Here is a 14,048-nt window from a genome sequence, read left to right as displayed (position 1 = left end):
CGTATACCTGTGCATGGCATGAGTGAAGGAAGTCTTATCTGAGCAGACCTTCTTACATGTAATGACAACATATTCTCACAGAGTTCTATGCAAACAGACTTCTGCAACCAAAAGAGCTGTCCTCGTCTGGATATTGATAAGAATTTATATCAAAGTCAATTAAACACTGGTTATATGTTTCTGAGCTAAGGTAACATTCCCATTTTATCTCCAATCTACTGACACCAAAAGGCCTAAAACCTACATGACATGAGAGGTAGACTTGTTGATTATGTTATTTTATCTGAACAACTGTAAAGTTCAGCAGGATTGTCAATTTTTTTTTTAATTTCTCTTCAAGTATGAGTGGTTTTTGTATTTAGCTTTTTCACAGCACAAGAAAAGAGTTGAGTGCTTCTCTTCTGAAGTACAAAGTGCAGTTTTTGTTTTTTCCAACCAAGCAACTTTTTGCTACCAGTTGGCTTCTTATTGTCATTTTCGGCTATGTTAAACCGGATATGTCAAAAGCAAACATGACGGCAAGGATGTAGTCACTAGAGGTATTTAAGACCCTTTTCTCTTTGTTTTGCCAGCTCTCTTTTGTTACATTTACAGTCTATGCACGTCATCAGTGCTTTTTACTTCTTCATAATGTGTATGTTTCACACTGATGTGCTGCCTGGGCAACATGCTGTAACCCAAAGCCAGCATTGTAAAAGTTCATTCTGACCAGATCGTTTTGATTCTTAAAGCTAACCAAGTAATTTTAGTTCCTCAACCCAAATGAATGAAAACGAGACAAGAAAACTAATGGCTTCAAAATGGGCTCTCACAGTTGAAGCCACTGCCTCTTTTGTTTTATTTCATGATGTGATTAAATGACGACTCATTAAATTAAATACAAACAACCAAACATCGTGTTTTTCAGAAAACTCTAACAAAAAAAAGAAAACCTTTCTTGCAGATCTCACCTGAAGCAATTCTTTCACGCTAATCTTTCTTTGTTTCTACACCATTGGTGAAGCTTTTGTCTTGAGTACTTGCAAATGCAGTGATCCATGCTTATCACTGTACTACTACAGCTGTTACTGCTGCTCCAGTCATACTTTACTTTCTATGCATTTTCAGTTGTGGACTTATCTTATTACTGATTTAATGTAAGTGAATCAGACTCACTTTTTTTTTCTTTTCTGTGTAGCCCCAAACCCCCCATATTGCTTTCCATACTTTTTTGTCCCTGAGGTACATGGCTTTGCAGTTTTTAGATACTGCATCAGATTTCATTGCCCTTACCCTCTATCTTACATTGATATTGAACAACTAAACTGTAATGAAATGCTGTGAAACCCAGTCGACAGGCAGTAGCAATGGCGATCAATGCAGTTCTGTCTGCCCACAGCAAAGAAGTAAAATATCATTGAGCTGTTTTCAGTGCAGCACAGCCCCAGTTAGGTAATCACATGGCATCCTGTTTGAGTTCAATTGAAATGACTTCCAAGGTCACAACATGTGATCTAAATGCATGTAAAAAGAATCATGTTTGCTAGAACCACCCAGTACAGACTCCACTCTCATCTTCTCTCTCCCGTTGTGCCTTCCTTGTCTTTGTCACGTCATTGTTAGCTGAAACGGCACTCTCTTCTCTCGGTTGAGTGTGGTGATGATGACTAATTGCCCAGTTAATGTTATACATTCCAGGATTGTGCTTCATGCACAGACCAGCAATTGGGTCAGCTGTGGTCAGTTCGTTTGCGGTCTGTAATATACCAAATTGGCCCATTAAGCCCAGTGGTTTCATTTGGAAGCATTAGTGAAGAGGGTCAGCTTTACAGTTTTTGCATTGGGCGTGATTCACAGAACTTAAATTGCAGAGAAGTCTTCAGTCTGAAGGATGAGCATTGCTGATACATTAGTTTTATAGACAAACTTTCATTTAGTAGTGATACATCGGAAAATCTCTAATTGATGAAAATACCTTGGATTCTATTGGTTATAACATTTCCTTATTTTTTAACTTGTCCTGTCCAGCGTCGTAGCAAGCAGAATGATGGTCTGGATGCTGTAGATGCTATAGAGTTGTCCTAAAATGTATTCATACCTTCCCAATAAAGGAGGAAAAAAAACCGCTGCCTGTGAAATGAGCTGAAATTGACAAAAGTAAGAATAAATTTTCAAAAAATTATTTGAATCATTACATTATTTCTAATTCTGATTCAATAGAAATTCTTTAAAAAAAACAAAACAAGTATGATTCAATAATGTTACATCACTCATAAACTAATATTTTGTTAAACAATTATTTGATGTTTCCCCTACAGCAGGCCTATTCAATTACTTTTTCTACTGGGCCACATTTCAAAACCATGGGATCCTTCTGGGCCAGGGGTCGGGAACCTAGCTAAAAGAACCAAAAAAATAATTTAAAAAAATAGGACTAAAACTACTTAATATTTTGCTTATAAATGGGTCAAATTAGACCTCTAATGCGAGGCTCTAGCTCTGGACATTTCGAAGTCTACACCGCACACTTTTTAATACACATTTACAACTACAGTAACAAAAACAATTGTCTTAGTAATAAAAAATAATAACAAACCACAATTAAACATTTTGTTTTATTAATCTGCATTAATGTAACAATTGCAGAACTAGTATCTAAGTAAGATACATATTTACCAAGTGAACATTTACTTTTTAACGTTTTATTTCAACCTTACACTTTTAGTGTGAGAAGTGACGTTTCTTGTTTTGAATAATAGCAGAACTGTTAACCAAGTGAGATACAGTACATAGCCTTTATTTATCAAGTGAACATTAATTGGCTATTACTTTTTAACTTTTATTTCAACGTTACACCTTTAGTGTGAGAAGTGGCATTTTTTATTTTGAACAATAGCTGTAACATTTGGCTCGTAAGAGGTAAGTGCAATGCGCAGGCAGTAGTGCAGATTGGAGTCAGTCAGAGAGCCGTGCAGGCTGGTTTTTATTGCGTTCATATGGGAAAAGCTTGACTCGCAAACATAAGTAGATCCAAACATGCTCAGAACAGTCACGGCTAGGTTCTTGAGGTTTGGGAATTGGTGCACATTAACCTGACTCCAAAACTTGGTAGGGCCATGAGTACGCAGCTCTTGCGGCATTGTGAGGGATGACTGCATGTCCGCGAGCTTGAGAAGGAACTGTCCTTGGTCAATGGAAGACACCACTTGCTTTGCTCTGATGGACAAAGTTTCTTCAACAGTGACAGAGAATGGGTCTTTGGTAAAGTGCATTGCTTCCGTGGGGAGCACAAGGCCATCCAGACGAGTGGCGAAGTTGTCATTCAGCTTCGCAATTAAGTCTGTCATCGCCGCAGTCACTTTTGGAACTGGGATGCATTTACGGAGCGTAGGAAAATGCAGCATCCTTCCCATTGCTGAGGTCCGCGGCGAACAGGTTCAGCTTCACTTGAAATGCTCTCGTTTGCTCCACAAGGTCAATGACAGTTTTATCTCTGCCCTGTAGTCCCAGATTAAGGTGGTTCAAGTGTTTGAATAAATCAGATAGAAAACACACATCTGCCATAAAGCTGCTGTCCATTATGCGGTTCAGGTACGCCTCGGCTTTCTTTTGATTGCTCTCGCATAGGAATACTTTTATTTCCTTCCCAAGCTCACAGAAACGCTCCAGGGAGTTACCTTTGGAGAGCCACCTCACATCGTTATGTAGGAGCAGGTCGTGATGTTCTGCTGACATATCGGAAAGCAGCTGGCGAAAGAGGCGGTGTTGGAGGCTTGACGTTGCACGAATAAAGTTTATTGTCGCCATGACATTGTCCATTATTGTTTTGAAGTGTCCGCTCAGTTTTGCGCACAGTACTGTCTGGTGCACTATGCAGTGTAAGGATGTCATTCCCGGAGCAACAGCTGACCAGCGGGCTGCCAGTCCATTCACTCTCCCTGACATAGACGGGGCTCCATCAGTAACAAGCATGCACACACGTTTCATGTCCAAATCATTGTCTTGAAAGAATTGAGAGATTTTATCAAAAAATATTTCACCAGTTGTTTGTCCTTTCAGCGGCAGCAGGCAGAGCAGTTCCTCTCTAAAACATCCTTGCTCAGAATCAAAAAAGCGCACATACACACATAATTGTGCTGTATCGCTTCTGTCTGTGGACTCATCTACTGCAATAGACATGGCAGGGGCTTTTTTCAGATCTTTGAGCAGTAATTCAAACACATCCGTTGCTAATATTTCCATTCTGCGTTTTGGTGTTTGTGGTGTCTGACAGAGGCACACTTTTTATTGCAGAAGTCACACTGGCCTTAACTTTTTCGTCATTGATCACCTCTTCGATCACGGCAAGCATGCAGTCTTTAACAGTTTCAGAGTCAACGAAGGGCCGTTTTTTCCTTGCTAAAATCCATGACACGCGTAGGGAGGCCACAGTTGCTTTTTCTTGTGCAGTACATGCCCTTGCGATGGTGGAGCAGCTCCTGTTGTATGATGCTAGCAGACCTTGCACTTTGCTAGCCCTCTCCTGTGTACCTTCGGGAAAATGAGCCACAAAAGTTTGATGCTTTTCCGTGTGGTGTCTTCGAATATTGTATTCTTTCAATACAGACAGGCTTTCGTGGCATATTAAACACAGTGGCTTAGCATTAACTCTCTCAGGTAAAATAAACAGATATTTGTCTGTCCAGGTAGTATTAAATCGCCTATTTTCAGCATCAATTTTACGTTTGTTACCTGACATCTTACTTTTCGCGGCCTTGAGTGACAGACTATTCTGGGATAGCTGTTGCTAGGATACACAGAATGGTGCGTTCAGGTGCGGTACCAGTGTGGGAATTTTGAAACTCGCACAAAAAAGTGATTTTTTTTTTTATCGGTTTTTTTTTTAGATTGCGGGTGGACGGATACAGGGTCAGTGGGGGTGGGCCACCATTTGAATAGGCCTGCCCTACAGCCAGGTGTTTTCTGTACCTCTCAAAAAGACTTCTGCACCTGTTTGACATGTATTTTGTCCCACTGCTCATCAGAAACATTTTTTAATTTGTCCAGGACCGATTTGTTTGTTTCTTTTGGGTTTTTTTTTTCAACTCAATTAACCTTTTCATGCATAGTAGCCCTGTTGTGGGCACCTGTTTACAAGTTTTTTTTTTTTTTTTTATCTCGCATATTCATGAATGAGGATGGTATTTTTTAAATTAACCACTTCAGTGGATGTTAGTGAGTCATCAAATTTGTTTCCACTCACTGGAGAATAAATAGATATATGATACAACTGAAAATAATGTAAACACGCAAGTTTGCCTTGGTGATAAAATGTAAAAGAAAATGATACAGCTATATATATATATAGAAGATTTCCATAATATAAATATGATTATATATTATTTTAGAGATTTTTTTCATTCATTCATTCATTTTCCAAACCGCTTATTCCAATTCAGGGTCGCGGGGAAGCTGGAGCCCATCCCAGCCAGCCCTGGGCGACAGGCAGGGTACACCCCGGACAGCTCGCCAGTCCATCGCAGGGCCAGAGATTTTTTTTAATTCATTAAAATAAATCATAAATCATGATAAATATTAAATATCACAAATATTTAAAAAGAAAAAGGTATCATTGCATTTGTCTGTAAAGGTAAAATACTGTATTTGATAAAATGTTGCATTGTTTTTTTTTTTTTTTTATTAATTCATGCATGAAAGGGTTAAATGAAAAAACTGTCTTATATCACTAAATTGTTATTTAGCAAATTTTTAGTTATTGTTCCTTTCTTTAGTCTCCAGTTGTTTCAGTGACTGTTGTAAATTCAGCTTTTTCTTTAATGAGAGGGTAGGAATTATTTTGAGGATGACTATATATATATATATATATATATATATATATATATATATATATATATATATATATATATATATATATATATATATATATATATAAAATACTTTATTCTAAAATGAGTCATTTCCTGAATTTACATATTAGATCCGGGCCTGACAAGAACGTAAGGGATGAGAGACAGTAGTGAATAAACAGAGAAGAACACAGAAAAGAGAAAGAAAGGAGAAAAGAATGCACCAGGTAGAAAGCAGCAGCCTTAGCTGTTCATTATAAACAGAAAATGACTATACAATGTGTTACACCTGTATGGAAACACAAGGCCATCTGCAACATTTTACTGAAAAACATAAAGACTTCCAGGAAACACCTAGAAACTGACAAACAAGCTGAAGAAATACAATAAAGTAAAGCTTGACTCACAATGAGAGCAACGTCAGCAACACAAAGCAGAAAAGGGAAAACAACGTAGCAGATAACTGCAGTAATTAATGAGTTACACTGCAGGACACCACAGTGACTTTGTCAACATGCAGGTTTAGTAAATGTGGGGGCAAAATATCAGGCATTAGTATTGATGAGTGGTCACTGAGCTGCAACCGGATCCCCAAGGAGATCAGTAGGAGACCAGAGGCCACAACATACTTATCAGTCTTTAAATGAATTTTAGCATTTAAAAGCCAGCATGAGCATTTTTACTGGAACACCATTACAACAAAAAGTCCTGTCTAAGAAATGGTGGCACTTGGTTTTGACTCAGCTCTTATTCAACATGAACGTGTGTATCCACACTTTTGCATTACACTATAATATAATTCCAGGAAGTAGATTGACAGACCATACAAACCACCACAGAAAGAAATTAAAACATTATTATTCTGTGTCTTTATGAAATATAAAGTCAGTTCCTCTCTGCTCTGCCTGTGTTTGAAAGAGGCGTTTAAAATTTCCTCAAGCCACTGTGAGGAGTTTAAAAAGCTTTGACACAAGAAACTATGTTCGCATGCTATTTTCCACCTACTTATGTCTTAATAACTTAATAACAAGTGCTGTGAAATGAAATGATTGGCTATTTAAAAGGATTAGAAATTATTACAACTGTGTGCCTCCTGCTGATGTTCTTGCATGTCGCATAAAGTTTAATGGATTTCGGATTCCTCTTGTTATGGTGTTGCATAACCTTATCTGTCTTGAGTGTTGAATTCACATAATATCATTTGTTAGATCTCAGAAAAATCACATGATCTAATGTGCAGTTGGCAAATGCTAGAATTTATTTTATGGTCAGGCCAAGAGAAAGATATTCCTTCAAATAGTCAGTGCTTGCTGAGTTTAACACCTGTGATTGGTCAAATAAGTCTATACCAACCGGGGCATCATGATCATCCTCTTTCTGTGCAACAGATAGTAAATCATTAAACATGTTTGAAATCAAGTACCATGATATTCTGTTGGCTCAATGATGCATCTTGGGAAAAACATCAAATCAGGATAGGCAGCAGACAGATTTGAATCCTCTTAATACTTTTGCAGCGTTTCTCTCACTTTGATTCAGTTTAATCCAGCTTTATTTGTATTTCACCAATTAACAACACTCATCTGAAAGCACTTTTAAAGATGTAGTCTAACCTGGTTGCAATCCAGTTAACTGTAATCCAATCAAATCCAGTCCACATTAGTCCAGTTTATAATGTGTTCGTGTAGAAATGCAAACCAATGTCATGAACTTGCTGACCTGTGGGAGTATTTTGGCATTTTGAGAATCTCAAGTCTGTTTACAAAGGTTCATCAGTGGTTCTCGTCTTATTAATATCTGTCTTATTCAGAATTTCTGAAGAGTATTTCATCTTCTCATTTATTTTCCTGGGTTGTGGACTCTCTTCCATCGTGATCAACACACAAAAAGGAAACTAAGCAGCAGATTTTTATCCTCTGTTTCCTGCAGGGAATGTGTTGGACAAACACAGAGAACAGTAGACTTCTGCAGAAACTTCTCAGGTGATGTGGTTTTGCTTGAGCATGGTTTGGATACAATCGATGGTTTGGTATGGTGGATCTGAAATGCAAAAAACTACAAATTAAAAACACAACAACACATTAAAATAAGAAAAACTTAAAAACACAAAAAATAAAATTAAAAGAAATTTAAAAAATGCAAACTCAAAAAAAAAAAAAAAAAAGTTAAATGAAAGAAAGATCTGCGATGGACTGGCGAGCTGTCCAGGGTGTACACTGCTTGTCACCCAAAGTCAGCTGGGATAGGCTCCAGCTTCCCTGCGACCCTGAATTGGATTAAGCGGTTCAGAAAATGAATGAATGAATGTTAAATGAAAGAACATAACAAATAAAAATGACACTGACAATTCAGAAAATGGCACAACAACAAATTGAAAATGAAAGTACACAATCGATTAAAAAAGCGTGAATTGAAAACACACGACAATCCAGTCAACAATTTCTATCACTGGTGTACTCTTCCAGCCGGTTAATGTAGTTGTGTTTCTTTTTTTTAAATTTTGTTGTGTTTTTTTTTATTTGTTTTTTTGTTTTTTAATTTGTTGTTCTGGATTGCACTTCAGGGCCACCATAGTTTGGGTTTAATGTGAGCAGAAGTAAAAATGGCTGCATTTAAAATGTGTCATCTATGAACTGGATGATGAGAGAACAGGTGAGGCAGGACAGAAGGGAATTCATGTAGAAAGGCTCACTGGCAAAACAAGTATGTTGTTTTAAAAGCAGCTGTAGTGATCAGGATGATACACCCATGTCCAGATGAGAACATCACTCTCCTCCACCACACTGTGGTTGTTTGTGTTGTTCTCTCAGACATTCAGGACTTTTCACTCTTGCAAGATGTTTCAGAATCAATCTGTCAGCAGTCATTTCTATATTTTATTATCATTGTAAAAAATAAGAACTTACTGATCATTTTCATTGTATTCATATTTTTACTGATTGTTTTGCTGAAACGTCTTTAGATGTGTTAAATAGACATGCGCCTTTTCCTTGAATTAAAAAATGCACAAAACTTTTTATTTTCTGGTCATTTTTTTTATTTCAACTTGGAAAAAACAACATCCAATCCACTTTATTTGTAAAGGACATTCAAAAATAACAAAAAAAACAGAACTCTTCAAAGTGCTGCACAGAGTCAAATATCACAAAATAAAAATAAAATAAAATAATAATGTCATTGAAATAATTATAACAATTTAAAATAAATAAATAACATTAAAATAATTAAAAAGAACACATAAAGAACAAATAAAACAAGTAAAAGACACAGAGGACCACACGACTCACGCAGTGTTAAAAGCCAAAGAATGAAAGCAGGCCTTTAGACAAGACTTAAAGCACTCCACTGTGGGGGGCAGACCATAGTAGTAACCAGACCATCATTCTGCTACTATAATGCCCAAGAAGGCAAGTAAAAAGATCAATAAAAATGAAAAACATTTTATAATGGATTATTTTTATTTACTTGAAAAAAAAGATTTTTTTTAACAAAAAAAAAAAGGACTTAAAAATTGTGAAGCAAAAAATCTCAATATTCGATTTTTTTTTTATCCGATTTCCCATCCCTAAGGTTTAGTCATTATCAAAAGTTAGGAGTTGAACTGATCATCTTACGCTGCCTGTTCAAAAAAATATTTAAAAAAATCATCAGCAAAGAAAAATTCATGCACTGATTTTTTGTTGGACAGCTTTCAGCTGTGATTACAGGAGACATTCACTGTGGCATTATTTTGATTAGCTGCAATGTCACAGATTTATTTCCATCCAGTGTTGTGTTACTCTTTCACCAGAATATTGCATTGATGAGGGAGAGTCCAACCAAGTATTCAGGTAGTGAACTAACCTTACCAACTGCAGCCACCTCAGCTCACAGCACCGTTCCCACAGGCTTTCATCTGCCTCCCTTCTCACCCTGATGCACCCATCACTCTGGAACAGGGTAAATCAGGACTCATCAGACCACATGACCCTCCATTTCTCCAGAGTCCAATCTTTTTCCATCATAGCAAATTGAAGCCTTTTTCTGTGGTTATGCTCACTGATTAGTGTTTTGGTTTTGTTTTTTATGGCTTTTCAGTCCCAATCCCTTTTGTTCACATTGTCCATGCTCAAATGTTCTTACTTTCACTAAACTAACATCAAGTTCTACTGTTGTTTTTCTTTGATCTGATCACACCAAACATTTAGAGGATCATCAATCCTTACCCAGGATTTTCTTCTGACCATATTTCCTCCTTGAAGATGACAATTCCCCTCTGTCCTTTCTGATATTAACGCGTTGCACAGTCTTAACCCAATTTCAGTTTCTGCAGTCTCCTTAGATGTTTTCTCTGCTTTATGCATGCCAATGATTTGACCCGTCTTAAAAAGGCTAACATCTTCTCCATAACCACAGGATATGTCTCTCCACGGGGTTATTTAAGAAATGAGAAGCTGATCATAGACTTGGTTGGAGTTAAATAACGTGTTGCTAGCTGAAAGATTATATCACCCATTCAGTGTCCAATAGAAGGCTCGCACCTAATTGCTTAGTTAAAGCCAGTTGGCAGCTTTTTGTTTTTTGATCAGATAGTCTATTCTTACAGATGAAAGTCAATTAATCTGCAAGTTTGCAGGTCTGCGTACCACCTTAGAGCTGTGAAAAGTTGCCAAATACGTGACTGTTGATCCCTCTTCTACACATCAGTCCTTTTGTATGAAGCATTTCAGTTTTATAAAATGTTTTCATTGCTCTATTATATGGACAAATATTCCCCATTAATACATTTTTCTTCTTTTTAGGCGTCACATTCTTATTTATCCAAATCTTGAAAGAAAATCAGCAGCTTTTGCAAAGTACCACTTAGTTCATGGATCTTTTAATATCATCAGTGCATCTTTGGCGTCGCAATTCTGTTTACAACTCTATAATCTTTACAAATCTTTTTGAATAACATTCCCTTTCAGCTCTCATGTTTTTCTTTGTGTTTCTTTTGAAAACATCTCATTGTTCAGATCTGCAGAACATAGAAACACAAATTCCCTTTCTCAGAGACAAATATAGCAATCGCTCTTTTGCAATAAAAGCCAAATAAGTTTGTAGATCATTTCAAATATCCAGACACATTTATGCACACATGTAAGCGTGATCATGTGCGGGTGGCAGAACCACTCGTTAAACCTGTTATCATCCTCTTTTGTGAGTCATTGTGCTTTGTGTAATATGGTGTAATCCCTGGTTGCTGGAAATGTGCAGTCATGACCCTCCCTTTAGCCAAGCTGGGAGGACTACAGACACGTTAAGATACCCCTGTGAATAACAGCAACCCAGTGCTCCCACTCCAATACTGACAAACATCATCTCTTTGGACACATGTGGACATAAATATGGAGTTTTGGCAAGACACTAATAATGTTTACATCTGCAGTGCAGCTTCATATAACACCATAACTTAATTATTTTCTGACTTGAAATATAAAAGATTGTCTGCTAAATATGGAGCTGCAGCAATCAGCTCCTTCGCTTATCTTATATAGGAAAAATCTTGCCTGACCTCTCCAGACATAACAAAATCCACCCACCTCTACCTTATCTAATACATCAAAAACCGCATATTGTTGTTTTTATTGCCCATGTGACCAGTGTTATTTCCTCGCAAGGTAAAAGTTAAAGTGCTGCTGCCTTGAACCTTTTTTGAAAAAGTGGATGTGAAATGCAGTCTCCAATCCTGCATTTCATTATAAATCATAAACTTTATATAAAGCTACGACAAAGTACGTAAGTCACCTGTCACTCACAGCCAGCCTACCTATATTTAAACATAATATTAAGTCTTTGATATAATTCTGACACTTAAATTGTGTGAAGTGATCCAGCTGTCATGAATGGTGTATCTATGTGGAGGCATAATATTCTCATTCCTGTTTTAAAGGTTTTTCCATTTACAGGGATGACAGTGCAGCGAGTGAATTGGTTTTAGAGTCGGCTCCAAGCTGACATTTGTGAAACTAGTTTTTTGAATGTCACTGTTGTCTGGATGTCTTAGCACGCTTGGCACAGATTAATTTATTGCACATTTATATTTGTGTAACTGTTGTTTTATAAGATGTTTCATATCCTCGCTATCCATTAAAATCTGTATAAATAGTTAATGAATTTAGTCAATGGGCTCTTAGTCTATTTGTTTACAATACATGCAGGTTTTTTTTTTTCTGTTTTTTTTTCATTCACATTTTTTTCATACATACATATAGTATTTACACACCATTGGTCTGTCTTGCTGAAGGGCACTTCAGCATATGATCTGGGGAAATTGGGATTGATCTACTAACCCCCTGAACAGCCTCTCCCCCAATGCAACTGTATGATCAGACCTCACAATTTTTGACCAGTCAGCTGACCAAGCAGAGCAAACTGGGCCTTGAAAAAATCAGGATCTAAACCTGACCGCTACAGACAAAAAAAAAAAAGCCAAAATGGTGCTGCTGGCCGACAATGGGACAAAACATCATTAACTCAGCCCTTGCATCAGTAAGATGCCATATATATGATTTTCTAGCATGTTAGCTGGTTAAATAACTTCAGCTAAAATGTTAGGAAGTGTCATTAGAAGTGCAGATCAGCCCATCTGTCTTGGTCAGGTGGAAAATGTTGTCAGGCCAAGGTTTAAAACAAAAGAAGTGTGCTCAGAATGGAAGAACCAGCTCACAAATTCACTTAGCATGATGGATATCGGCAGCTAAACCAGAGCAAAGCCCAAATAGTTGTTGTTAACCATCATGAGACGCCAAGGTCAAGGTTTTTCTGAGTGGGTTCCAGTGATGAGATTTCTCTCTTTCTGTGTGATTGTGGCCCGACTGTGGAAGGGTGTGCCTCACATGAGTTTCACCCCACTGGGGATGGTGGTTTTCTGACTCGGCACAACACTTGGCTGAAAGAATTGTGACTGTGGCGCAAGGATGCTGCAGCCTAAAGACTGGTTTCTGCTTTGTATGGTGGTTTCAAAAATGTGGGGTTTGAGAAAGAAAATACACTGTACCGCTCAGCAGTAAAACGTAGCCCCTACACACTCACAAAAACAGGGCTGGATATAGCTTCAGCAGGGGTCCAATGTAAATGTTTGCCATTTCTAGCGTTATTGTTGGAGGGGCGTTGACAGATCTGTAGAGGTGGGTGTGTTTTGGTAAAAGTCTTCCCATCAAGCATTAGCAATGCTATTCTAGCTTCTATTTTCAGGCCTCAGAGAAATAATGTATTAATAAAGTGTTACTTTTACAAGTGTTCCTCGGAGAAGGCTTTTAAAGGTTATAAACTGTGGTGTAAACAATGCCTTCACTGGCCACACTGAGGGCCATGTCTCAGAGGAGCGGGACCGGCAGACTCGTTTTATAGCTGCAGAACAAGTTCAGCTTTTATCCTCCTCGAACAGCCTCAACACGTCGTTAGTTGATGGGAGAAGATTAGAAGATGGGAATGAAAACGGGAGAATAAACAAATGGCCTGATAGCATTCATAAATGCAACAGTGGATGCTTTAATTAGGCATTTGGGGATGAATTCTTGGAAATTTAAAGGCCTCCAAGGTCTTTGGAGCTTGATTTCCAAAACAGTTACTTCTCTGTATTGATGTCCAAGGTTACTTATGTTCTGGCCATGTTTTATTTTAATTGACGACAAGCTGCCAGTGGAATTGAAAAAAGGTCCGTCCATATTTGTGGATTAGATGTCTTTCATTTGCTCACTGCAGTGAAAATCCCACATGCCATTTCCATGCGCAAATAATTTTTTTTTTTTTTTTTTAGTGGCCTAAAAAATGTTTGGTCATTTTGTTGAAAGCATTTGTCTTCCCCTGCACCTCTTCAACCAACAGACCGCACCCCCCTTATATACACATAAGATTTAAAGATTTCATTGCACACTTATTTGTGGCTTCACAGTGGTTTGTTTTGCATGATTCACTCGCTGCCCCCGGGGCCGCAGCACAGCTCTGGCAATTTGAGTTGCAGCTGTAAAATGTGCTTGTTTTGTCATGCTTGACATAACACGTGGAAACCTTGGAACATGGAGTCGTGCGTGAAGCACTGAAGTGACTTTGCATCTGACTTTAGATTTATGCCGACCATGCAGGTGTTTGGTTTTGGACCAGTCGCTTCCCCGCATCTACTTGGACATGTAGTTTCTGTTGTTATTGCTTCCCATTGCCATGGGACTGCATTAAGCGTAAACTGGCTCTTCATTTATATGA

The 14,048-nt window shown here is 37.8% G+C and overlaps 1 protein-coding gene across 2 annotated transcripts in view; it reads left to right on the top strand.

The window, feature by feature from the left end:
• The window catches only part of sema5a (sema domain, seven thrombospondin repeats (type 1 and type 1-like), transmembrane domain (TM) and short cytoplasmic domain, (semaphorin) 5A), a 144,816-nt gene that overhangs the window by 40,762 nt on the left and 90,006 nt on the right, over window positions 1-14,048 (top strand). The window lies entirely within an intron of this gene.

The sequence above is a fragment of the Telmatherina bonti genome (genome assembly GCF_933228915.1).
Source record: "Telmatherina bonti genome assembly, chromosome: 20".
Taxonomy (NCBI): Eukaryota; Metazoa; Chordata; class Actinopteri; order Atheriniformes; family Telmatherinidae; genus Telmatherina; species Telmatherina bonti.
Note: the sequence above shows the minus strand (reverse complement) of the source record. Positions and strands in the feature narration are given on the sequence as shown.